This window comes from Gigantopelta aegis, chromosome 14, assembly GCF_016097555.1.
Source record: "Gigantopelta aegis isolate Gae_Host chromosome 14, Gae_host_genome, whole genome shotgun sequence".
NCBI lineage: Eukaryota > Metazoa > Mollusca > Gastropoda > Neomphalida > Peltospiridae > Gigantopelta > Gigantopelta aegis.
Window position 1 is genome coordinate 38402979 of NC_054712.1, and position 27142 is coordinate 38430120.

General features: G+C 37.6%; 2 long non-coding RNA genes across 3 annotated transcripts; both read right to left on the bottom strand.

Annotated features, from left to right (window-relative positions):
- Positions 1–499: 499 nt before the first annotated feature.
- LOC121387993 lies at positions 500–15673 on the bottom strand. 2 transcript variants are annotated; one of them, XR_005959914.1, is made up of 3 exons: positions 15520–15673; positions 4830–5080; positions 500–793 (listed from the first exon to the last, which is right to left on the bottom strand). It is a non-coding gene; the product is annotated as an uncharacterized LOC121387993 (long non-coding RNA). The 2 variants fall into 2 exon arrangements; XR_005959913.1 differs by lacking the exon at positions 500–793 and adding an exon at positions 1354–2288.
- A 5566-nt stretch (positions 15674–21239) lies between these two features.
- On the bottom strand, positions 21240–24683 carry LOC121388219. Its single transcript, XR_005959952.1, has 3 exons — positions 24549–24683; positions 22136–22321; positions 21240–21543 (listed from the first exon to the last, which is right to left on the bottom strand). It is a non-coding gene; the product is annotated as an uncharacterized LOC121388219 (long non-coding RNA).
- Between the last annotated feature and the right edge of the window lie 2459 nt (positions 24684–27142).

A 27142-nucleotide genomic window follows, 5' to 3' on the forward strand; every position in this document is an offset into this window, starting at 1 on the left:
TAGCTGACTTACGCGTCACAGACACATGATTGCCAGGTTAACTATACGTCACAGTGTAATCGATTTCCACCGTGCTGGGTTTTTTTTTATTGGACGTATAGGCATTGGTGATCTGGTCATCACCTTGGAGCAGCCAGTCGTATGCCTTGGTGTGTGAACAACTTTGTGTTATCCAAAATAACGCATGGTGTTCTCACCAACGGGTGTATAGGAAAACGCACTACCAGGCAAGGCGATGGAGGTGCTGGGAATGTATAGCAAATTATCCTACAATCACTATGATATATAATGGCAAGATATGATGCCTAAATACATTTCTGTATGTTCGGTCAATGACCAAAAATATAGCTTTTTGGGATGTAACTACTTTTACGCTAGCTATTATCAGTAAAAGGATGTATTGTTCAGTTACTTATTATTTTATTTCCTGTTGATGGTTTTGATTTTTAAAAACTGTTTTGAGTCGTTTTTTTCACAGATATAATTCCAAGTCGCTGTACAGGTGCTATCCATCCAAAAGCCATGTCCACCATGATCAGAGTAGTTTTTCACAAATATATCTACGTGATAAGGTACAGTTGATATCATTCCATAAACCGACCGACGAGTCAAGCTCTACGCAATCTTCTTCGTGGGACCTTTTGCTGGGCTCGTAAGGCTTCCATTTCGTGAAACCTGCTGTTTCGCCATCTTCCCAGACAAACACTCCCTTGGTTTGAATGTATGTCAAGCCAATGTAATACGGAGCTGAATCTGCTGAATGTTAAAAACTGTAGTAAGATGGACGTATTTGCTATTAAAAAAAAAAAAAAAAAAAAATATATATATATATATATATAGATAGATATAGATAGATATAGATAGATATAGATAGATATATATATATAGATAGATATAGATACATAGGTAGGTATGTAGTTGTAAGTAGATAGATAGATATATAGTAGTAGATACATAATCACGACGATGATGATGATGAAAGTTAAAGTTTGTTTTGTTTAACGACACAACTAGAATACATTGATTTATTAATCATCGGTTATTGGATGTCAAACAATTTGTAATTTTGACATATAGTCTTAGAGAGGAAACCCGCTACATTTTTCCATTGGTAGCAAGGGATCCGTTATATGAATCATCCCAGAGACAGGATAGCATATGCCACGGCCTTTGATATACCAGCCGTGTTGCACTGGCTAGAAAGAGAAATAGCTCAACCAGCTCACCGACGGGGATCAATCCCAAACCAACCGCGCATCAAGCGCGCGTTTACCACTGGGCTACATTCCGTCCCCTGATGATGATGATGATGATGATGATGATGATGAGCCTAATCGAAGTCTAAATCCAACCTCATTTTGTGGGACATGTCATTCACACACGGGAGAACCAATTTGTGAATTTGGTCTTTCAGACCAAGCAGACCAGAGGGTAGAGCCCAAAAGGGAATACTTATGTCAGTTAAAAAAACCTCTACTTCCCGTAATGGTATAACCGAGTAGTCGTCATATATGTAAGGACAATAGATCCTTTATCTAATTTTGAATGTCAACAAATATTGGGTCGCACCTTTGTCCCCGAAGACGAGGTGAAATTTAATATAGTTATATAGAGAATTGTTTTATATTGTAATTGCTTTGACTTCTTCAAAACTACTCCACTATATTCAGTATTGTAAACCTTCATTCCAAGGTGCAATATATGCATACAATTAAAACTACAGCTTTTAATGCATGACACAAAATCAGTTACCTGGTTCATTGATAAAAAAAAAAAAAAAATGAAATTGTTTTTTAACACTTGATGAATCATTGACCTTTATTATAATTAATGATGTACTCGTGGACCCGTCTATACTATATTATGCTACTTATAAAAAAAATTGACAAAATGTTGCAGAGGCGAATCAAAATTTTGCGGTAGTTATAATTTTATTATATATTAATTTTCATTTTTTTTACGATCCCCCTCCAAACCTCCCTCAAAGTTCCCTTGGTATTACACCTCATGTCACTGGGGCCCCCCTAAATGGATTTTCTGGATCCGCCACTGTGTTAGTTGCTAAAAGAAGGGTTCCGATTTCCGCACACTAAAAGCAGAGCAACAACATTTGTCGAAGTATGTTTTAACAGCTGAGTTTTTCTCCGCCGTGTCCAGTATAATCAGTCTATCGCCTGCTTGGGTGCAAGTCTGACGGGCTTCATAGTGTGATTTTGCGTCGGCGGACACCTTAATGCATACATTCACAATGTCAAGCAACACATATCCATTCTCGACTGGACATCGACCTGTAAATATAGTTCCAATTATTGTTAGATTTAGAAATCCTTAACTGGTCTTCAAAAATATATTTTAATATTAGCAACCTATGACATAGAGGTCTAGAATCGTGGAATTACTAGCACCATTAAAGGAACATACCCTAGTCTTTAAACACTATGACATATTGTTCACTATTAATGCTGTTTATGATCACTGAAATCAAACATTACTTATATTTTATTTTTCGGTAATCCATTTCCGTACAACCGAAGTAATTCTGGTCATCCTGGTTTTTCTAATACCACAAAATGCAATTTTTCATATTTAAAAAAATGCACGAGCGTCTGCGAAATAACAGTTATAGAGTCGAGTTTTAGTCCATTTTTTAACGGTATTTCACCGTTTCAACGTCACAGACCCTTGTTTTACTCTCTTGTAACGTTATCCAAATGTGTTACAGGTTTGTAAATTAACCAAATTTAATGTCAATTTTTACGGGTTGAAACTAGGGTCTGCACCTTTAAGGACAGTTTAAGGGTCTGCACCTTTAAGAACAGTTTAAGGGTCTGCACCTTTAAAGACAGTTTAAGGGTCTGCACCTTTAAGGACAGTTTAAGGGTCTGCACCTTTAAGGGCAGTTTAATGCTATTCTTCAAGAAACAGCTACGAGGGTTTGAACTTTGCAGTACCCAGGATTTTAAATTGTGGGGACCACCCATCTGTTATGTGGCGACAGGCAACTAAAAAGGTGGTGTAGAAAAACGCGGTGTGATTGGGAGTGTGTGTTTGTACAGGGCCGTAGCTAGCGGGGGTGGGGTGGGGTGGAGTGGGGGAAATTATAGAAACTTAAAGAAAATTATCTTCTTATCTTCTTAACCGTTTAAGGAGTTTTAGACTATTAACTACTCAGTTGCCCCTCCCCCCAAATTCTCCCCCTCCCCCCCGAAAAAAATAAAAAAAATAAAAAATAAAACCAAACAAATAAAACAAAAACAAAAACAAATCCTAGCTACGGTCCTGGTGCGTGTGTGTGTGTGTGTGTGTGTGTGTGTGTGTGTGTGTGTGTGTGTGTGTGTGTGTGTGATCCCACAGACTACACCAATGGGTTGGACTACACTAATGGGACAAACAAAATAAAGATAAGTCTAGATAGACAGAAATCGTACTTTTAAACTACAGTTTGTGCTCTTTGTACCTTTCGTCTTTTTGTTTTGCGGGGGGGGGGGGGGGGGGGGGGGGTTGGGTGGCGGTAGGCTCTACAAAAATAGTGATCCTTTGATTTACATACATGCTACACCTGGTCGTCACCAGGAACTTTTGGAAAGGGAACTAGTACAATTTTAAGTCGAAGAACTGCATAAAGAAAGAAAGAAATGTTTTATTTAACGACGCACTCATCACATATTATTTACGGTTATATGGCGTCAGACATATGGTTAAGGACCACACAGATTTTGAGAGGAAACCCGCTGTCGCCACTACATGGGCTACTCTTCCGATTAGCAGTAAGGGATCTTTTAGTTGCGCTTCCCACAGGCAGGATAGCACAAACCATGGCCTTTGTTGAACCAGTTACGGATCACTGGTCGGTGCAAGTGGTTTACGCCTACCCAATGAGCCTTGCGGAACACTCACTCAGGGTTTGTAGTCGGTATCTGGATTAAAAATGCCATGCCTCGACTGGGATCCGAACCCAGTACCTACCAGCCTGTAGACCGATGGCCTAACCAATACGCCACCGAGGCCGGTAAGAACTGCATAAAGAAACAAGTACAGTCAAACCTGTCTTAAGCGGCCACACAAGGGAGTAATTAAAACGGGTCCGCTTAAGACAGGTGACCGCTGATTACATTATATAGTATTTAAAACATTTGTTGTTGTTTCTTTTTTTACCGTCTGTACTGCTAATCAACGGATGTGTGCTTCACAGTTGATTATAAACCAACTTATGACATGTCTCCAAAAAAAAAAAAAAAAAAAAAAATGCAAATGGAATGTATTAAATTAACCGTTGTCACCAATGGGTTTTTTCTATTTAATTATTTCCTACTTCATGCAGTGTATTGTCATGGTAAGTGAATCTACAAATGTCAAGCGTAGCCTGCTCAGAGGCAATTAGATGCATTGCAGAGTCATACTTTCTTAACTGATATACAGTAGAGATGTCGGGACTGAATGGGTACTAGTCTTCCTGAAGGTGTGGATATCGGTTATTTGCTGCACCTTATCGCTGTTGTTAAAATATCCCTTTTATATAATAGTAAAACTTTACTGCGGCCGCTTAATAAAGGTATTTTAGCGATTTGGGATCCGATTTAGGTGACCGCTGGCCGCGTTAGACAGGTGACCGCTTATTACAGGTCATGAATCACTGTTATAACATTGATGATATCAGGGTTGAGTTCAGCCATCGCGAACAGAAAAAAAAAACGTCCGCTAGACTGGTTTATACGCTTCACGGTAAACCAAAAGGGCCATGTCGGGAACCAGTCAAATAGTTCGCGAATGTTAGCTGGCTAAACTTTGGGAAGGTGTTCGCAAAAGTTCAGCAATTTTAATATGGTAACCTGCGTTAGCATTGAAGTAGCGCCATCCAAGCGAAGGGAGATAACCGGTCCTGTTTGCGAGTACCAATGAATGCAGTCGGCACGTGCCATCATAATGGTAGGAAATCGACACACAGTTACGGTACTGTTGACATTCCCAGATACAATCCAATATCGTTCCGACTTCACTCAGAGGGAGTATGATGTGGTCGGTGATTGCGACATCGTCAAACACTACATTCCTGGTCCATTGGGCTCATGACTCATGACAGCTGAAAGAGATAACAAATCGTGTAAAATAAAACTGTGTAAAGCGATCGCCACCACGTACGTACATTGTGATCCCCACCACGTACGCAAATTGTGATCGCCACCATGTACGCACACTGTGATCGCCACCACGTAAGTACATTGTGATCGCCACCACGTACGCACACTGTGATCGCCACCACGTACGCACATTGTGATCGCCACCACGTACGCACACTGTGATCGCCACCACGTACGCACACTGTGATCGCCACCACGTACGCACACTGTGATCGCCACTACATACGCACACTGTGATCGCCACCACGTACGCACATTGTATCGTTTCTTTTTCCTCAAAAACACGTTAAAACACACAAAACCCCAATAAAAACTCTCACACTATAACAACCCCCTACCCGAGAACAATAACACACACACACACACACACACACACACACACACACACACACACACACACACACACACACACACACACGTTTTGGGGTCATTTTTGGCAATTACTTGTTTCTTTATGCAGTTCTTCGACTTAAAATTGTACTAGTCCCCTTTTCAAAAGTTCCTGGTGACGACCAGGCGTAGCATATTGAATTATCCTGGAAGGTATTACCCAGTGATACCTAGTCTCAAACAACTAGGGGTGAATTATTCTGGAGGGTATTACCCAATGATACCTAGTCACACACAACTAGTGGTGAATTATTCTGGAGGGTATTACCCAACGATACCTAGTCACACACAACTAGTGGTGAATTATTCTGGAGGGTTTTACCCAGTGATACCTAGTCTCAAACAACTAGGGGTCAGGCGGTAAACATGGATAGACGCTCAGTAATATAGGAACGTATCCACCTAAACGGACAGTAATACTATTGCCCTCACAAAGTTCACATTTAAAACGTTTCGTGACATGTTTCTTACATGTTTTTACATTGTCAACTGAACATTAATTAAATGTTCTAAGGTTTACAGTTCCAGAGTAATGAACAGCTATCAATTTGCATATAACTGAGATTGGCGAAGTAGTTGTCTTGAAAACACTTGCTTGGGCAATTATTTATGTAGAAACTATTTGAATATAACTGAGATTGGTGAAGTAGTTGTCTCGTTACATATTTCATTAGCAGCAAGTGGCTATTTTATTTACCCTGTTCCACAGACAGGACGGCACCGGCCTCGGTGGTATCCTGGTTAAGCCATCGGACATATGGCTGGTAGGTATAGGGTTCGCAGCCCGGTACGGGATCCCACTCAGAGCGAGTTTGAACGATTCAGTGGGTATGTAAGACCACAACACCCTCTTCTCTCTCACTAATCACGAACAACTATCGTTATCAAATTATAGAACTCTAAAGGCTGGAATATCTCAAAGATCCGTTTTAGGTCCCTTATTATTTTTGGTTTATGTTAGCGATATTGCTAACGAATTAGACTGTGTAACAAGGCTATCTGCCGATGATACAAGTATTGGAATATCGTCAAATGACATTTCTATAATATAACGCGATCTAAATATTAATTTGTTGAAACTTTATGAATGGTCAAACAAATGGTTTAATCCGAATAAAAAGAACATATTTTATTTTCTCTAACCAAGCCCCTGTGCGTGCTGTAACCTCACCATGGTGCATGGGTGTAACATTCTCCTTGAGAATGGCCAATACAACACAACTCCCCTTTTGGGGAACCTTGTTGGCCGTGAGGTGCATCCCGTAATGCTGGATGAAGGGATCCTGGTGGTTGAGTTGGGAACATGTCTACGGATATGTTTTCTGGCAACACATCACTTTGGCCTGGAATTCAGACAGACGGGTGGTCAGGGAGGCCCGACCTGATCAATCGGCTGGTCATGCCAAGCTCCAGAGCAAACAACTTTTGTTTTGTTAATTTTGTCATTGTGACAGAACATGCTCTTATCTTTTCGCCTGTGGCGATGTTAATTGTTTTAGAGGGCTGTGTGCACTTGGTTACATAATACCTCCGCGCGACCGTACCCCCCTAATACACACTTAGACCAGGTGTGGAGGCCATGTGGCCAGTAGTTACGTAATACCTCCGATAGTGCGGTTTACGACCGTGATTTTTGGCGAACTAGGCGACAATAAGTCTGGCCATCTAAGGAAAATACCGTCTCTGGGAGTTGGGGCAAATTCACATGATAGGTGAGGTGCCGCGAGGTGCCCCCGGGCAATATCCAGGGGAAACGGACGTCGTCCACTGAACGATCTATATAAGTGCAGTCCGGACGTGGTAAATATATTTTTCTGCTCTGTTGTATAACCTTGATGTGATTGATGTGACTTTAAATCTTTTAATACTGTATTATACCAATATTCTTTAGACAGTGTCTTCGGTAATCTGACGAAGTAAATTGTAGGCTTCACTGTCTAATATTTTATACGAGTATTTGGTAATATAAAGCTTAGCCAGTCATCCTAGAGGACCTAGGTAAACTGTAGGTTATTATCTTTATGGTGATATGTACCAGTATTATTTCTGTATTACAGGTTACTGAATGAGTAGTTAAGGGTTAATTAAAAATTAACCAGTTAGGAATAGAGTTGTAATTCCTTTATTAATTAAGTTCCCCTGGAAGCGTTTCTCAATTATAACACGTGTGGGTGTTGTGTCACGGTGAAGTGATTAGAATATTGTGTAAACTAGACACCTAGAGATTAACTAATTAAGTGATTAGTTCTGGGTTGTTATTATTTGTTGTTGTTAATTAACTACTGCGGCAAGTACATTTGTCAGCGTAGTATTAATACAGATTCCAAAGTGTATTGTGTTTTGTTGTGTTTTCTAGTGAACTAAACGTGCTATATATATATATATATATATATATATATATATATATATATATATATATATATATATATATATATATTGCACTTTTGTCCTACGCTATTACTCAGATTTTTACGCCCTTCGACGATCTTCAGATAGCTGACACGGGTGAAAAGATTGCAGGGTTTTTATTTTTGAGTAGTGCGGTTGCGTGGTTTGAGCTTACTGGTGTGACGGCATTTTGAGATGAGCTCAGTCCTATATATATATATATATTTATACTAAGATCTTATCTCTGATATACCTAGAACCGAGCCACTCGGGTATTGGACTGCCCGATACAGAGAGATCTAATATATATACAGTTAGAAGAGATATTTGGATAATCGTGTTTTTATTCAGTTACGGGTATTATAGGATCCCCGTGACAGTCATGAACAAACATTGTTTATATACCATGTGTATTTGTTGCTTTAGGGGGCGGTGTCTAGGGTCAATTGGGTGATTTATTGTTTGTTTATTGCCCAAGTATATCAACCATGTATCCCTGACATGGGTGTCTGCTGGTTATCCGCAGCACCATGTTCCCTTGTTGGACTCCGTGGTGTGTGGGGGCATGGTTGATGAATTGATATGACCTTAATATGGGTAAAAACAAATCCAAAAATGTTGATGGCACCCTAAAAAGGGTGCACACCGAGGTTTCGGACTCTTTGTCATCAGATGAAGAGCCCAAGTCTAATCATGTTAAAAAAACAAAAGTAAATGTGTTGCAAAAATGGCCAAGGTTCTTTGTCATTGGATCGTCTGATGATGAGGCCTTGCGTAAATTGTCTCCATTTGCAATACAAAAGCGGCTGGAAGGCTTGGCTGGAGAGCCCAAAAATTTTAAGAAGATGCGGAATGGGTCTCTTTTAGTAGAATGTGCTACTCAAAGACATTCCAGAAACCTTCTAAAATCTACTGTATTGTGTAATATTCCAATACATGTCACACCACACACTTCACTTAACTCGTCTAAGGGAGTCATACGATCAAAGGACATGGAGGGAGTATCTGAGGATGAGATTTGTGAAAATCTCTCCTCACAAGGTGTCGTTTCCTTCAAGAGAATAACCATGACAGCAAGGCATGTCAAAATGACACGATATGTACCAATTGTAAGGGAAAACACGTTGCGTACTCGCGAGAGTGCCCAAGGTGGAAGTTTGAAAAACAAGTTCAGCAGATAAAAGTGGACAAGCATCTGTCTTTTACTGAGGCCAGACAAGTTGTAGAGAAATTAACTCCTATGGCAGTAGGTAAATCCTATGCCTCTGCTGTAAAAGTGTCTACAAACAATGTTTCAGTCCAGACAGATCTGACATAGCCAAATTGTGAAGAAAAATTTAAGAAGGTTTCTGACATTGAAAAGGCTCAACGTCAAGCAACGAAAGCTTCTCACCAACAACAAATGACTCAAAACAACCCAGGTGTCTTTGAGTTCAAAGAACCCGCCAAGAGTTATCAATGCTGGGAATCCAGGTCCTAGCAAAACTCAGCCAGTAAAAGACACCAAATCTCTTAATAAGGACCGCTCTTCTGGGTGCTTAAAAAAGATTGAGCAACGCTCAGTCCCAGTAAGCAATCCATTTGATCCTCTGGATGTGGATGCTATGGATATGGATGATTATACTCAAACCAGTATACCTTCACCCAAATCCAAACCACATCCAAAGGAAAAGTTAAAGAGAACTCCTGTACTTCCCCCTGATGACTAATTCAGTCATACAGTGGAACTGCCGTGGGCTTAGGCCCAATTTTGATGAATTAAGTCTTTTAATTCAAAAACATAATCCTCTTGCAGTGTGTCTTCAGAAAACGTTCTTGAAGGACACTGATCATATTACCATGAGAGGATTTAACCTTTTATCATAAATGTCAAGAAACTGAAAATCGAGCATCTGTGGGTGTTTCCATTCTTGTTAATGTAAACATTCCTCAAAGTATAGTAACATTAACTACAAATTTACAAGCTGTGGCTGTAAAAGTCACGGCTCATAAAACTATAACTCTATGTTCAGTTTATTTACCTCCTCGAAACCATTTTAATTTTAATTCTAGAGATCTTCAAGATCTCATTAACCAGCTCCCTATTCCCTTTATTATTATAGGAGATTTTAGTGGTCACCACACTTTGTGGGGATGTGAGGATGTAAATATTAGAGGTAAACAATTAGAAGAGTTCATTCTCAAAAATGACTTACTTTTATTCAATGATAAAAGTCATACATATTTTCATTCTGCAAGTAGTTCTTTTACTTCTATAGATTTATCTCTTTGTTGTCCTTCAGTTTTTCTTGATTTCTCCTGGAAAGTTGGTTCAGACCCTTGTGGTAGTGACCACTTTCCCATTATTTTGGAGAATGATTGACCACCATCACTTGAAAGGGTTCAAAGGTGGAAGTTAGCGAAGGCAAATTGGGGTCAGTTTCAGCATCTGTGCAGCATTCGTCTGCAACAATTTGCCATTACTGATGCTGATGATCCCATGTCTTTATTCACTTCCATCTTGAAGGACATTGCAGTTGAAACTATTCCTAAGACTTCGGCAGTGCCAAAGCGTTTCAATAAACCATGGTTTAATGATACGTGTGAAAATGCATTCAAAGAGCGAAACATGTTGCTTGAGCGGTTCAAACGTGAACCTACAGCAGACAACCTGGATGCATTTCGTATTGCTAGGGCTAAGGCTCGCAGAGAGATTAGACAGAGTAAGAAATCATCTTGGAGAACGTTTGTCTCCAAGTTGAATTCACAACATCGGTGAAATCTGTCTGGAATAGTATTCGTAAAATCAAAGGTAAAGACTCCAGTAATACAGTTCATCATTTGTCTGTCAATGATACGGATGTCACGTCTCATCGTGACATTGCCAGTGCATTGGCAGACAATTTTTTCTCATAATTCATCTTCTGCTTTCAGTACAGATGCTTTTACATCTGTCCGAACTAAAGCTGAAAAGCAGTCCATTAATTTTTCATCCAAAAATGCTGTAGTATACAACAGGCATTTCTCTATGGAGGAATTGCAGGATGCTCTTCGTAGAGCCCATGATACTTCAGTAGGACCGGGTGAAATTCATTATCAGTTATTAAAACATTTACCTGAATCATCTTTGATGATTCTTTTGAATATTTTTAATAACATCTGGATTTCTGGTGACTTTCCTTCTGATTGGAGGAAAGCAATTATTATTCCTATTCCCAAGCCTGGTAAGGATCCAACTAATCCTACTAGTTATCGCCCTATCGCTTTGACAAGTTGCATTTGTAAAACCATGGAACGAATGATCAAGCTTAGACTCGTCTGGTATCTTGAATCCAACAAATTCCTCACTAACGTACAATGTGGGTTCAGATCTAGACGTAGCGCGGTTGATCATCTTGATAGATTTGAAACGTTTTGTAGGGAAGCTTTCATCCATAATCAGCACTTGGTTTCAGTGTTTTTTGATTTGGAGAAAGCTTACGATACCACGTGGAAGTATGGGATTTTAAACGACCTCCATGGCATGGGCCTTAGAGGTCGTCTTCCTGTTTTTATATCTCAATGTTTAAGACATAGATATTTTAAAGTCCGGGTGGGGTCGACTTTGTCCGACATTCACCCACAGGAGATGTGGGTGTACCTCAAGGTAGTATCCTGTCTGTAACTCTATTTTCTGTGAAAATTAACAGCATCACCCAGTGTTTAACACCTGGTGTGGATTGCTAGTTATATGTTGATGATTTTCAGATTTGCCATAGATCGTCCAATATGAGTATCATTGAACGTAAGTTGCACTTATATCCACAGTTGTTTTTGGACAAAAATCCAATTCCAGTTGTGGAGGAGACCAAATTTCTGGGGGTTATATTTGACAGGAAATTATCTTTTGTGCCCCGTCTTAAATATGTTAAAAAGAAGGGTTAAAAGCTCTTAATATTTTAAAAGTTATTGGTAATGTGGAATGGGGAGCAGACCGCAAGGTTATGCTCCGTCTGTATAGATCTCTTGTGAGGTCTAAACTTGATTATGGATGCATTGTGTATGGGTCGGCACGCAAGTCGTACTTGCAGATGCTAGATCCTATACACAATCAGGGACGTAGGCTTTGTCTTGGTGCGTTTAGAACATCTCCTGTAGAGAGCTTGTACGTTGATGCACACGAACCTTGTTTGGGTGCTAGACGTGCCAAGCTTTCTCTGCAGTATGCTGCCAAGATTAAATATTTACCAAAACATCCAACACATGATGCGGTGTTTGATAACAAATATATGAAGTTGTTTGATGCAAGGCTAAATGCTATTCGTACATTTGGTCTTCGCATTAAGCGCTTTTTGTCGCTTTCCAACATTGATTTAACTGACACTTTGGAAACTCCTTCATATTTTGTTTTACCACCCTGGTGTATTACACCACCTAAAATTGTGTTTGATATGGCGCATCTGAAGAAAGATCGCACAGATGTTGTTATTTATAAACAGTTTTTCATGGACATTTAAGACAAGTACCGTGATTACATTCCTGTGTATACAGATGGATCACGGGATGGAAATTCTGTGGCTTGTGCTACAGTTTTTCTATCAGACACAATACTTTCCATGAGACTGCCTGACTCAGCATCGATTTTAGTGCTGAAGTTTGGGCAGTCATTAAAGCCTTGGAAGAACTAAAGGATTCTAGTGCATCCAAATTTATTATTTTTTACAGACTCACTTTTGTATCTTCAAGCTTTACGAAATATGCAGTTGGACCATCCCTTAATTGGGATGGTGAGCCGGAAATGTGTCTTTTTATCTATTGCCAATAAAGATGTTGTATTTTGTTGGGTTCCCAGCCATGTTGGTATCAGTGGTAATGAAAAGGCAGATTCTGCTGCCAAGTCTGCTTTGGATTTGCCAGGGTTGGTGTACCGTATACTGATTTTAAATATTGTATCAACCAATTTATCTTTTCGACTTGGCAACGTGATTGGGACGGTGAGGTTGCGAACAAGCTTCATGCTATCAAGCCAGTCTTGGGAGAGTGGCAGTCCTCCTATAGACAGTGCAGGAAGGATGAAATAGTCTTGTGTCGTGCCCGCATCGGTCATACGTACTTGACCCATTCATTTATCTTAAAGAAAGATCCTCCACCTCAGTGTGAGCACTATCAGTGTACTCTGACTGTGCGTCACATTTTGGTGGAGTGTCAGTTTCTGAAAGAAATTCGAAAAGATATATTTGGACCACGAACTGTGATGGAATCCTTTCGATTCCATCCAGAACTTTTATTGCAATTTTTACGTGATACTGAGTTTTATTCTAAATTTTAATTATATCTATCTGTGATATTTGTATTTTTACAGTCCTTTACACTGTGTTTTTATTTAACTGTTGAATTTTTATATTGATGTTGATCATCACTTTAGTTTTTCCCATTTACCATAGTTTGACACCCAATAACCGATGTATTTTTCGTGCTAGGTTTAAACATTCATTCATTCATTCATTCATTCATTCTAACCAAACTAATTAATGAACCATGCCCTGTATTTGGTGGCACAACTTTAAACAAATCAAGAACACATAAACATTTAGGTTTAACTTTAGCAGATGATGCAAAATGGTCTAGTCATATTCTAAATGTATGCACATCAGCATCGGTAATGATCTCAGTATTACGGAAATACAGACTGTTATTAAATCGTCAAACTCTAATGGGAATATATAATACTTCGATTCGTCCCGTCCTAGAATATGCTTCAGAGGTCTGGGATGGCTGTTCCCAATTAAACGCACACAATCTAGAAACGATACAACTAGAAGCTGCAGAGTAATAACTGGAATGCCTAAGTTTGCCTCACGTAATTCGCTATATATTGAAACCGGTCTTACAACACTTAGTGAAAGAAGAAAAACGAAAAAGCTGTGTATAATGTTGAAAATAATGAAAGGAATGACTCCTGATTTCTTAACTAATTGTATTCCACAAAGATTAGGAGAAAGGGTTCCTTATATGTTAAGAAATCGGGAGGACATATCTACACCTTTTGCTGGAACCTGCCTATTAAAAGCATCATTTATTTATTCAGCAATTGATTTATAGAATAATTTAAGCCCAACAATAAGAAAGTGTGAAACAATATCGTCTTATAAAATACGGTAAATAAAGTCCCATATTATTTTTCATGTGGAAAATGAATTGAAAATATATTACATACAAGATTACGACATGGGTGTATCCCTTTAAACGCCGATTTGTACAGATGCGGACTTACCATAGACACTTCGTGTAACTGTGGATACAGATTAGAAAACAATATCCATTTTTTCTTTCAATGTAAAACAAAAAATGAACAACAGAGACAGATTCTATGTAATTCCTTACAGCATGTTCAACCAATAGATTTAATAATCATAAAGAAATATTTACTTATGTTCAAATATATATATATATATATATATATATATATATATATATATATATATATATATATATATATATATATATATATATATATATATATATATTTAAATTACCATAAGGATTATTTGTAAATGTGATAGTGAGTTTAACTGCACGTGGTGTACTATTTGTGTAATCTTTTGCATCATTTGTTTTTTGTTTCCTTCACATTCTTTTGTATATAATTAATTTCCTTCCACTAGTTATCCTTGAATGTATACATGTAGTTTATATTTACAGCTAAGTATATTGTATGAATACAGAAGAGGGTCTCGTAAGTTGTCAAACTCGTGCCCAATTATTTTGTTCTTTGTGCAATAAAATATATTTGCAATCAACTAACCCACTTTTCCTGAACAAACAGCCCATATAGCTAAGGTATGTGCCCAGTACAGGGTGTTTGAACCTTAATTGGATATAAGAACGAAAATAAGTTAAAATGAATGAATGAATGAATGAATGAATGAATGAATGAATGAATGAATGAATGAATGAACGAACGAACGAACGAATGAATGAATGAACGAATGAATGAATGAAAGACAGAACCGCACATACATACGCGCACACACACGCACATACAAACATAATTACAGAATGGGTCCACTAAGGTGGTTCGATCCTACGACGCAAATATCTGAGGTGAGAGCTCTACCGACTCAGCAAGATTCTGTCTCCCCTTTCATAATAATAGTAATAATAATATGAAAAAAAATAGAACTAAATAATAAATAACAGTAACATTATTAACAATAACAATAACAATAATAATATTAATAAAATTCAATTCCAGTCCTACTCTGTCATCTTATTTGAAATAAAAGACCTAATCAAAATATTCCATCCACTCTGCTTTGTGCAGAGATGCAAAATGTTATACTCGCTTGATGCGCATTCGGTCTAGGGTCGATCGCCGTCGGTGGGCCCTTTAGGATATATTTCGTTCCAGGCAGCTCACCATAACTGGATTATCAAAGGCCGTCGTATGTGTTATCCTGTCTGTGGGATGGTGCATATAAAAGATCCCTTGCTACTAATGACAAAAATGTTGCGAGTTTCCTCTGTAAGACTACGTCATAAATCCCAAATGTTTGACATCTAATAGCCGATGATTAATAACTCAATGTGCACTAGTTGTGTCGTTAAACAAAACAAACTTTTCAACTTTCACATCTGTACATACCTCAGAGTGGCGCCAATACAACTCAGAACAGTCGCTAAGAAGCGCATACATCTGACTGACGGGTACTGCATCTTTAGATAAGAAACCTGTTGTCACATCAACCAATATAACCACACACACAACGTGACGAGCGTGGAGCGTGATCGAAACCCGACTTCTACTTACGGCAGACAATTATTTTAAAACTAAAATAATATAGATTGATTACATTTACCATTGTGCGTATACGTTTCCACTCTCTCAAATGGAATCCATCTCCATTACATCTTCACCGAGCCGTATCACAAATATTAAATATTTCAAGTACTAATCAAAATTATACCCAGGTGATTTTCCAGTCTTATATATTAGTTATGAAAATCCCTGGAATAAAAACCATTAAAATGTGTCAGTATTATCATGACCTGTTACGGTATTCAAACAACCGGTATAAAAAATGAAAATAAATGGCCTGTTATAGATAGAAATATGAGATGTATTTACAATTTTGCAAAACATATGTAATTTGGAACAGATTATAACACCCAGATTGATATTGATTAAAGCTGACAGGTGAAATCACAAGTACTAAGCTAAGCAGAGGGTTGGTCTGAGGTGTGTTCAATATCAAACTGGGTGTTATAGTCTGTTTCAAATTACATATGTTTTATAGTAAAATTATAAATACATCTCGTATTTCTATCTATAATAGGTAATTTATTGTCATTTTTGGTACCGGTTGTTGGAATACCATAACAGGTCATGATAATACTGAAAAAAAATTATGGTTTTTATTCCAGGTAGTTTTATAACTAATATGTAAGACTGGAAAATCAACTGGGTATAATTTTGATTAGTACTTTAGGAATGTCCAAACACAGCAAGTCGCCTGGAATATTATTGGTACCAACGCAAATGTTGTTTTAATATTATGCTAAAATAATGCAATACGAACACGATAACCAGTAGAGGTTTGTAAATAGTGTCTGGTGTTGGCATTTATTGTGATGTTTCTTTCTATTAATCTATTCTTTTAATCTCATATTCATCAGGGACAGTTCGAATTTCGTTTCTGGTATTGTAAAATATCAAAGTTATACAGATGCATGACTTTCGCAACAGAATGGAACTGACGAATCGTCAAGTTGCTGACATGTACGTAATGAATAATTCTAAACCTCGTATAAAACACATTTTGTTTTTAATTTACTTAGCGTTTATTATTATTATTATTATTATTATTGATTAATTTATTTAATTATTTTATGTTGTATACAAAAATCTTAGTGTAAATACAAAATATGTTTCTTAAAGGTAGACTAAACTCCAACAAGAGCCTTGTGTGTTGGAAAGATGCATACCCGGACCACCAGCACATACTGACACTTTAACAAATGAAAAACGCGTAATTTTAGAATTAATAAAAAAACCCATGATTATTCCTGCTAACTGGGGGCAGCCATTTTGTTTCGTTTTTGTGACGTCCGGTGGTATAGCTTGGGGCGAAGTTACGTCAGCTCTGTCCAATTTCTCTATTATGCACAGTGTAAACAAGCGCTCTAATTTACGACAAGGCGCTTCGCTTTCATCAACCTGACTTGTAAAACAACATAAATGACTTGATAGTATAATAAACTATTTAACTAAATATATTTCAATTTGCATCAATATAACGAAATGGAGTTATAGTATTTTTTTGCTGAATTGTGCAGAAAAACCTCAACATATGAACTGCAAGCAGCCAACAACAAAGTGGATGCTTATTGTTCGATTCATTCAGCATGCATACACGACTCCATATTCAGAAGAACGTTTGTTGCATAAATTATTACACAACGCGTATAGCAATATAAAAATACAATAAATGATACACGTTATACTCGGTGACACAGTAAGAAAATTAACATATAAATGTATACAGTTGTGACGAATAGATGGCATTATACCATTCACTGGCGTCTCTGCATTTCAAAATGTATTAATGTTTATCGCCAGTCCAGCACAAGAACCGTGTATACCTAGTTCAGTGTACACTTTTTTAATCCATACCTGTGACGTCACACTATTCTTCAAGGTATAGATTATTTTTCACGAACGCACAGCTAGCAATGCAATTTGAACTTTTTATGAGTTTAGGTCAGGGATTCGAACCCACTGCCGACAACGCATTAGCCCACGAGGCTAAACATCTACATCTCCAAATGCATATGTAATTTAAGCCTTATATACCTGATACTAGTGACAGTAATGTATTCTGGCGGAACACAACGAAAATTGTCAGAAACTAAATCTGAAATCATAGGTTACAGTTTAGCATGTGCATCACGCTTAATGGGACATTCCTAAGTTTTCTGCAATTTTTAAGATATTATCAACAAAGACATTTTAAAGACATTATAATTACATATCAAATATATTTTTCTGCATAAAATATTACTGGCTGTATATTAAACGTGTTTCTGATCGTTCTAATATTTGTACTAGGTTAAATTTCAGTTTATTTCCTAAAATATAATTTTTTCGTACATACGAGATTATTTGTAGGCAAAATCCAGTTTGAGCTTCTTACAAATATTAAGTCGACTAGAACACATTGAATATACAGACACTGATATTCTAAACCAGAAATTATATTTAATATGTAAGTTTAATCGTAGAAATATTTTATTAGTCGGAAACGTCTTACAATGCAGCAAACTCGGGAATGTCCCTTTAATGCCAACTATCCACTGCTGAGGTTTTCTTGACCGAATCGTCCAGGTTAGGTCTGACAGGATCCTACCGTTTTGGGGTTATTAGCTTGGTAAATATTATTTGCAATGTTAATCAATATTTTCATTAAAAAAGATCAGATATTATAGACGTTAAAGGAACATAGCCTAGTTTTTAAACTCTAAGATCTGTTTTTTGACTATTATAGCCGTTTAACTGAAATCATACTTTACTTAGATTTTATGGTTTAGATTATTAATTTCCGAGGCTTCGAAGTGTTTTTGGTCATCCTGGTGCTTTTAAAGGGATATTCCTGAGTTTGCTGCACTTTTTAAGATGTTATCGACTAACAGAGAGTTTTAACGACTGTAATTAAATATCAAATATATTTTTCTGCCTGAAATATTAGTGGCTGTATATTAAACGTGTTTCTAATCGTTCTAATATTTGTATTAGGTTAAATTTCATCTTATTTCCTAAAATGTTGTTTTGTTGTACGTACGAAATTATTTGAAGACAAAACCCAGTTTGGGCTTCTTACAAATATTAAGACGACCAGAAACACATTGAATATACATACACTGATATTCTAAAGTAGAAAATATATTTAATATGTAAGTTTAATCGTAGAAATATTTTATTAGTCGGAAACATCTTACAATGCAGCAAACTCAGGAATGTCCCTTTAATATCTCAAAATGCATTTCTTATATTTTTAACAACGCACGTGCGTCTGAGAAGAAACAGTTATGGAGTCGAGTTTTAGTCCGTTTTTAGAGGGTATTTCACCATTCCAAAGTCACAGACTCATGTTTCACTCAATTGTAACTTTATCCAAATGTGTTTCAGGTTTGTAAGCCCCTGCGTGTGCTGTAACCTCACCGTGGTGCAGGGGTGTAACATTCTCTTTGAGAATGGCCAATACAGCACAAATTGAAGTTTAGAGTAAAATTCGGTGTCCGTAAATTTCTGTGATATTTTTATTTGTATTTTTGCACAGTTCTTTACACTGTTTTTGTTTAAACCTTGAATTTTTATATTGATGTTGATCATCACTTTATTTATTTGCATTGCCATAGTTTGACGCCCGGTGGCCGATGTATTTTTCGTGCTGGGGTGTCGTTAACCATTCATTCATTCATTCATTCATTCATTTATTTATTTGCATTACCATAGTTTGACACCCAATAGCCGATGTATTTTTCGTGCTGGGGTGTCGTTAAACATTCATTCATTCATTCATTCATTCAGGTTTGTAAATTAATTAAATTTAGTGTTAATGTTCACGGGTTGAAACTAGGGTATATCCCTTTAATGTTAGTAATCACGTACTTTTTTTTTTAAATGAATAATGGATTAAGTTGAAGAATACACGGTTAACTGTCGATTCTTGAAAAATAACCCACTTCGCCCCTACGTAACCTTGTATTCTCCATGACATAGTTATGTGAACGGGTGGTACATCGATCGTTTGCTTTGCTGGAGTGCACTGAAATTTAACAATAATTGTTTTACCGCAAAAACTGTAGTTATGGGAATATTTTCAGTTTGCAAGAACGTCTACCATTACTGGACATGCAGCCAGAGGAGATGTACTCTTTAAATAATGAAACATGAACTTTTACATGGAGAGGATTGTCTGCGTTACTAGAGATTTCATCAACGTTTAGTTGTAACCGCAGAACTCGCATAATTGTACAAAACACTAGAGTCTGGATTAGGCTTATACGTTTTAGTTGTAGATTTACTGGAGTCAGAACTAAGATACCGGGATTAACATGAAATGCGCATTTTGGTTTACCTAGCTTTCTTGGTCGTCTGACCAGCAGGATACACCGAGGCCTCTTCTAACCGTGTCAACCGTAAGCTTACAGTTATGCGACCACTAAATAAACAGTACTATAATTGTGTACAGAGGTCTGGACTAAAATACCACTGTAAACAGAAACACGATTCTAACTATATGTTTACCGAAGTCTGGGTTAAACATCACAATGAAGAGAAAACAATATTTTAATTGCACTCGAGTCTGCAAGAAAGTGATTTAAACTTTCAAGTGCACAAAACCGACTCGAGGTATTTAAGCAGTAAATATGCATGATAATTTAATAGATGATCTAGGGTGCAACTTTTTATCAAATTTAAAATCTTTAATTAAAAGAAAATCCAACCAAAACAATACAACAAAGCCGCATGTTGCAATACTTACAATGTTACAAACTTTTAACTTTAAACGGGTACTTTCAGTCGACGAAAACACTAGATTTGTCGGGAAAATCGTAATAAAGGGAGAACACTCATGACAGTCTATTTAATTCAAGTAGGGACAACCGCAATCTAATTAAAAGTAGCTCCACTGGTTCATCACTATTACCTGTGGATCTAACAGCACCCCGTTGGAGCTCATGTCCAGTTGACCTTTCATTCGACCAATCAAAACCTTACTTGCAAAAGCATGCCAGTGATTTTAAAAGAATTTGAAAACATTCGGGATTATGCCGAGGGTATACGAAATGATTCGGGTGAATTACGAAGTATGCCGGAAACTAATGTCAATATAAAATTTTATATCAAATTAGTTTCAAGACGAAAAAAACCCGTGATGGTATAGCCATAAAATATGTTTATACTAGTATACATGTAACAATCCAGAGTTTAGTACTGCACTTCCCCCCCTGTTTTTTAATGTTGAAATAGACCAACAAGTTCGTCTATTGCATAAATAGTCTCGCCCGATATTTTTAGAATTTGTATGCTCCCGAATAACGCTATAAAAGGCGAAATGTAATTGGTCGATATTTAAATTGTTATTTATAGATGAAATGTCACCTGGACATGGGAGTCCACGCAATGCTGTTAGATCTACTGGTAGACCAGTAGAGCTAATTTTAATCAGATTGGGACAATCGTAACCCAGATTCATTTATGCATTATACCTTGTTGTTCCATCTATTTTAGTAACCCAAATCAAATGTGTGTTTGTTCATTGACAAACTCCTTTCGTTTTTTAGTAACTAAGGCTTTTTAAAAATGTTTTATGTATATATTTGTTTGGTTAAAAACTCAACTATCACCACAAATAGGGTATTAAGTCGGCAAATGTCAGTCGTGCCCTCTATGGCTGTTTTTCGCAGATATAGTGGTATTTGGCGTTGCAGGAGGTGTCGAACCACGCGCTCTTCCACGGTGTCACTGTCAGGATCACGCAGTTCTGACCGACACCAGCGTTGTTCGGTTCCCCGTCATCCCAAACCGTGAACACAGCGGTCTTCCCGTCCTCCCACACAAACACGCCCTCGGTGACCACGTAGCTCAGGCCAATGTAGTAGACGTCTTGACATAAAACATAAAACGAAAATCTAGATCACTAGACAATACAAAACAACCCAAAACATGCTGGTATTAAACCTCTACCGACACTAACATTTTAGAGGTACTAACATGCATCTAGTATTATATTCTAGCCAGTTCTGACCCGCTGCGAGCATTAATATTTTGCCAGTACTCGCTTCATGTTAGCACTAACATCTGGCTAGCTCTAAACTACTAACATCAATCTCTGTAAGCACTAACGTTCGTACTGATGCATTAATCATCGGTTATTGAATGTCAAACAATTGGTAATTTTGACATAGTCGTAGACAGGAAACCCGCTACATCCTTTTTTCATTAGTAGCACGGATATTTTATATGCACCATTCCATAAAAATGACAGCACATACCACGGCATTTGCTGTACCAGTTGTGGTGCAGTGACTGGAACGAGAAATAGCCAATGCGCCCATCGATGGGGATCGATCGCAGACCAACTGCGCATCAGTTGAGCAATTTACCATTTGGCTACACCCCGCACCTCTACTACAAACGGTGCTCTAATGGTGCCGTTAAACAAAACACATTTTAAACTACCAGCGTGAATCATTACCTGGGCTTGCCGTGATATAGTTGCTGACAGCTGAATGTTTCTCCTCCGAGTCTGACACAATCAGTCTGGCATATGACTGTCTGCAAATTTCACGTGCTTCATCGAACGATTTCTTGTCCGTAGACACCTTAATACATAAGTTCAGGCTGTCAATCTGCACATAGCCATCTTCGACTGGACAGTCGCCTGCAAATAATGTTCTAATTAGTATCGGTAGTATTTATATTGATCAAGAAACCACATATCCCTATTAAAACACACTGAATCTGAGCACTATGATCAAATACCGTATCTCTTCACACTTAAGGGTCGAATGGATATTTGGTAACATAGTGGTTAATTCGATGAATCTCTATCTAGTGCCTCGTCTATAGTAGGACAGCCACTCTCGATGAGATCCTTTACTGGACAATGCTTTCATCCTTCCTGCACCGCACAAAGAAGACTGTCACTCCATTACTAGTTTAGTAAATGAAAACTAGCCCCAGACAGAGCCCATTGACCTAAATACAGCTGTAATGACGCACTCATGAATCACTGTCAAAACAGTGATGATATTAGATGAGCATATCCTGCCGCACAGCATTGAAGGACAAAGCTAATTAGTTTGAACCGGCGATAAACCTTCAAAAACATCTAGAATGTTTAGTCTACAGACGTCATTAAAAGCACCGGCCTCGGTGGCGTCGTGGCAGGCCATCGGTCTACAGGCTGGTAGGTACTGGGTTCGGATCCCAGTCGAGGCATGGGATTTTTAATCCAGATACCGACTCCAAACCCTGAGTGAATGCTCCGCAAGGCTCAATGGGTAGGTGTAAACCACTTGCACCGACCAGTGATCCATAACTGGTTCAACAAAGGCCATGGTTTGTGCTATCCTGCCTGTAGGAAGTGCAAATAAAAGATCCCTTGCTGCTAATCGGAAGAGTAGCCCATGTAGTGGCGACAGCGGGTTTCCTCTCAAAATCTGTGTGGTCCTTAACCATATGTCTGACGCCATATAACCGTAAATAAAATGTGTTGAATGCGTCGTTAAATAAAACATTTCTTTCTTTCATTAAAAGCATGTACTCGGAGCAGTTTATTTTCGTTTTCATATTCAATTAAAGTTCAAGCACGCTGTCCTTGGAGCACGCATGCTTTAGATATCTTGTCTGTCTGTTAATGGTTAGTAATTGGTGGGAAAGAAGTCAGTGTACTGGTCATACAACTCCGAAATGAGCCATTAAAGTTGGGTTGGCCAGTACCGGAATGCGAACCCAGTACTTGTCACCTCAAGCCAGATGGTTAAACCACTACACGACAGGGTCCGACTCTAGGGTGTAATTAATCAACCATTTGACACGTGGTTACATTCATTAAATGTTTAAGCACGTTTGTCTTAGGCACACCATTTGGAGTCTCCCAAGTAGTGTCAAAGGTCAACGTCAATCTACCATGGTAAGTATTGCATCCATTTATTTATACGCAGAAAACGTCTGTACCAAACGGAAAATCAGTTTACGATGTTATGTCCTTGATCCATGTTTTTAAATCTTTGTGGAGGTACAAGAGGAATGCAATCACCAGTAAAGAATCTCCTTGGGAGTGGCTTATCTATAGATGAGACACTGGGTAGAGCTTCATGGAATCAACCACTCATTTGCCAAATGCCCGTTCGACTCCGCATTGTGCCGATATACGTTCCTGATCATGTATTACGGTTTTGTCGTTCAGATTTATGGGCAGTAACTTTGTTTACAAACATTATACCTCAATCTACTACGGCAAGTTCTTGCAAAACATAACAGAGGAATAATATAATCGGTTGGATCTGAAAAATTAATGATCAAATATAAAATTTATATGATTTATTCAAATATGAACCCACAAAAGTTTTACAAAGTTCTGCTCACTGCAGTAATAACATTTTATTAAAAACTTAAAGGGACATTCCTGAGTTTGCTGCAATTTTAAAGATGTTATCGACTAACAGAGACTTTTTGACGACTGTAATTACATATGAAATAAAAAATTAATTTTTCTGTATAAAATATTAGTGGCTGTATATTAAACGTGTTTCTGATCGTTCTAATATTTGTACTAGGTTAAATTTCATTTTATTTCCTAAAAATTATATTTTCGTATGTACGAAATTATTTGAAGACAAAATCCAGTTTGGGCTTCTTACAAATATTAAGACGACCAGAAACACATTGAATATACAGACACTGATATTCTAAACAAGAAAATATATTTAATATGTAAGTTTAATCGTAGAAATATTTTATTAGTCGGAAACATCTTACAATGCAGCAAACTCAGGAATGTCCCTTTGAAGCTACAAGCAGCAGCGTTCGTGCGTGCATGAATAAGTATTAGCATCTATAGTCGATGGTGCAATTCGATAAACACACATTTGTAATACGGTCACCTGGATCGGAATAGTAGTAACGCCATCCTAACGAAGGGAGATAACTGGCGTTCGCAAATTTCACAGAATGCAGACAGCACGTGTGATCGTTATTGTAGGAAAACGAAACACAGTAAAGGTGTTGTTGACATTCCCGTGCACATGCCACTTTCGTTCTGACATCACTCAGAGAGACTATGACGTTATCTGTGATTGTGACGTCATCAAAAGAAATATTTCTGATCCAGTTGGACTGTTTGAAGTCGGCATCACAGCTGAAAGAGATATGCATCCTGTTTGCAAAATATAACCAAAACATTCTACAGTTTTAATTAATTCATGTGTTGTCACTGAAATATATATTTGATACAGAGCCATCATCAATGAAGAAACCTGCACGGAAAATGTTTTTATACTAATTTATCATATAGCTTATCCATGATATCCATAATTTAGTGTAATAATGGTATGCAAATTTAAAGTTATATGCAGATTTGCAAGGACTCTAGGTAATAATGGGTTACTGTCAATGGGTCATTTGATTACAAGCCAACAAGACCTGTAACGTTTTCATAAGATTTAGTTAAAATGTGTGACGTCAAAATAATTTGCGCTAATCGTGATGGCGTCATATTACCGATTAAGGCGATTTTAGTACTGTGATTTACTAAACATCGAATGGAAATCTTATTTTAGAAGTCCTATGTTATAGTTACATCAACGTTTTCCGAGAGGTTTTTTGCGGCCGTTGATTGACGGGTGTAATGATCGAGTGCCGCAATAACTATCTAGACAAATCTCTCGGAAAAGGATGATGTAACTAGCTTGTACCACGGCCCCATTACAGATTTATATTGTAGCTTTATTAGTAATGTTAGTGAAAGTGTTACTTTTTAAAATAATGTTCTAATTTACTTACTGCTGAACTATATGTGACCTGTAGGCGTAACTTTATTCAGCCATTCAGCAATCGCTAAAATTTAGGTCAGACACGCCTGTGGTCTAACTATGGGATACACCACGGGTAAAATCAAAGGGACCGACACCAAAGCGTGGTACAAAGAATAATTAGAATTCGATACTCGTGTTTCCTAATATGTAAAATATCAACCTCTTCTAGTTAAAGGGACATTCCTGAGTTTGCTGTAACCTTTTAAGATGTTACCGACTAACAAAGACTTTTTAACGACTGTAATTACATATCAAATATATTTTTCTGCATAAAATATTAGTGGCTGTATATTAAACGTGTTTCCGATCGTTCTAATATTTGTACTAGGTCAAATTTCATTTTATTTCCGAAAATATATTTTCGTTTTTCGTAGTACGAAATTATTTGAAGACAAAATCCAGTTTGGGCTACTTACAAATATTAATACGACTAAAAACACATTGAATATACAGACACAATATTCTAAAAAAAAAAAAAAAAAAATTAACATGCAAGTTTAATCGTAGCAATATATTATTAGTCGGTAACATCTTAAAATGCAGCAAACTCAGGAATATCCCTTTAATCGGTATTTGTCAGGACAGAGCCTCGACTAACTCCGATTAACACAGACTCTGTTGACATCTTTCTATATTAAAAAAAATCCACTCGTGACGAATAGTCTATGTATCATATAGTTTCTGAACCGGGGACACGTTAACTCGCTTTCTTTTGGATGCACCAGAGCACATTGTGACCCCCCCCCCCCCCCCCCCCAAGTTTAGTTGGGTTTAATTTGAGTTCTAACGTATCACTCGGTGACTGGAGGTGATACAAATTTTAACCTGAAATCAAAATGTTCTGTAAAAGAAGCTAAACAAAACATGATCCCTGCGCGTGCTGTAACCTCACCGTGTGCAGAGGTGTAACATTCTCTTTGAGAATGGCCAATACAGCACAAATTGAAATTTTGAGGACCCCTTCGTGTGCTGTAACCTCACCGTGGTGCAGGGGTGTAACAATCTATTTGAGAATGGCCAGTACAGCACAAATTGAAATTTTGAGTAAAAGTCAGCATCTATCTGTGATATTTGTATTTTTGCACAGTTCTTTACACATTTTTTATTTAAATCTTGAATTTTTATATTGATGTTGATCATCACCTTATTTGTTTGCATTACCATAGTTTGACACCCAATAGCCGATGTATTTTTCGTGCTGGGGTGTCGTTAAACATTCATTCATTCATTCATTTATTCTAAACAAAACATGAAATCACTAACGAATTAATTTCTTGAAATAACGCCATTTGGGGATAAAAAGGGCGATTTTATGAGAAAAAATTAATAACAGGGAATATCAATACCAATACCAATACCAATACCAATACCAAAGGAGTTAACGTGCACATTCAGAGCAAGCTGTCCAGGACAGGAAAGGTCTGGGGGGTGAAGGAGGGACCGCCTGCAATGACAGGTGCAAGGGAGCACCAGCAGTCCAATCGAGGTTGGTAACAGGAGGGAGGTGATATGGTGCTATGTAATTTGGAATGTCCCGTAGAATTAAGCCAAAAAGAATTGGTGCGCATTTTAATGAAGGAAATGTGGCACAATTTTGATGGTCGTTCAAATGTGAAAGGTAGAGAGCTACATATAGGTTTTGATTTTAGTAGGCCGAGAGTAGC